The 1,548-nt window shown below is 53.6% G+C and overlaps 1 pseudogene; it reads right to left on the bottom strand.

Moving 5' to 3' along the window:
- Positions 1 to 566: 566 nt before the first annotated feature.
- On the bottom strand, positions 567 to 1,314 carry LOC112861279 (cofilin-1 pseudogene; annotated as a pseudogene).
- Between the last annotated feature and the right edge of the window lie 234 nt (positions 1,315 to 1,548).

The following is a 1,548-nucleotide window of genomic DNA, read 5'->3' on the forward strand; positions in this document are numbered from 1 at the left end:
TCTTAAAGATCACTTCCTTCACCCTTCCCATATAAACAGGCCCCATTGCTTACTACTCCTCTCCTTGGAATGCTCTGCCTTTTAACTTTTCATATGTTTGGTCATTTTCTTCAGATTTCAACTTAAACCTCACATCGCCACAGACTCTTTTGATCACCCCACATAAAAGTGATTTCCGTTGCTCTTCAGCATCTCACCTGAATTTTAATCTTTTCCAGACTTTATCATAATATGTAAATTTCTTTGTTTGCTTATTTACCATTTGTATCCTCTAAATTTTAACTTTTTGTTATTGGTGTGTGTGTGTGTGTGTGTGTGTGTGTGTTTAATTGAAGGTCCCTTACTGGTCCTGCCTCCAACAGTGGCGAAGACCAGGGGCAAAAGGGAAGGGAACCAGTGGAGCAAGGAGGGGTCATCTCCACAACATTCCTTTTATACACAGGACTAAACAAACACAGTCACTACTGCCGTTAAAAGTTGGCAGCATGGAAAAAGGGGGGTACAGGTGGGGAACTGGGATATCGTTAAAAAAATACAGCCCCCCCCAAAGTGGGGTGCCCGGGGGGGGGGGGGAACTTGGTCTGCTTCAACCCAAGAGGAATGAGAAGATTAAAAGCAGTTTGGGAAATCCAGAACTGTCAGGGATGGAGGTAGGAGGAAGGTCCAGGGGGTGAGGAGGCTGTTTGGCAACTGGGGTGAAAGGATTGTCCTTCCCCTGCTGGGATCCCCCCAGCCCCTCGGGTCTGGCAGGAAGGGGGCAGCCTGCAACCCCCACGGGCAGGTCTGGGGCTGCGAGATGCTCCAGGCAGGGGGTTGGATGGGGCTCACAGAGGCTTGCCCTCCAGGGAGATGACGGCGCTGCCCCCAGTTTCTCGTCCAGGGTGCAGTGGTCTTTGACCTCCTCGTAGCAGTTTGCTTGTAATTCATGCTTGATCCCTGTCCGCTTCTTCTTGATGGCGTCCTTGGATCTGGCATAAATCATTTTGCTCTTAAGGGGTGCACATTCAGGTGTCCAGAAGATAAACACCAGGTCCTCCTTCTGCTCTCCTTGGTCTCGTAGGTGGCATCATAGAGGGCATAGTGGCAGTCCTTGTCTGGCAGCATCCTGACAAAGGTGGCGTAGGGGTCGTCTACAGTCTGGTCCACATCACCCACCAGGATCTACTTGCTCTCCTCCAGGATGATGTTTTCTTGTCCTTGCTCAGGCAGAAGGGTACCGCCTTCTTGCGCTTCTTTACCTCCTCTGGTGTTGAGGACTTACGAACCTTCATGTCATTGAACACTTTGATGACACCATCAGAGACCGCCACACCAGAGGCCCGCCAGCCGAGGGAGGGGGAGGGAGGGTGAGCAGAGGCACTAACAGCCCTTGGGTGGGGTGCGCGCGCCAAGACCGCTGGCGCACTTTTCCTTCCCCACCGCTGTGGCCCAGTTCCTATGCTACATGCTCCCATTGAAGGAGCGCGCCCCCCCCCCCCCCCCCCCCCCCCCCCCCCCCGGGAACCGACTTGCCTCGGTGCCCCCACCCCCCTGCCCTACTGCTGCGCC

The sequence above is a fragment of the Puma concolor genome, chromosome A1, assembly GCF_028749965.1.
Source record: "Puma concolor isolate L17-30 chromosome A1, mPumCon1.1.hap2, whole genome shotgun sequence".
Lineage (NCBI taxonomy): Eukaryota > Metazoa > Chordata > Mammalia > Carnivora > Felidae > Puma > Puma concolor.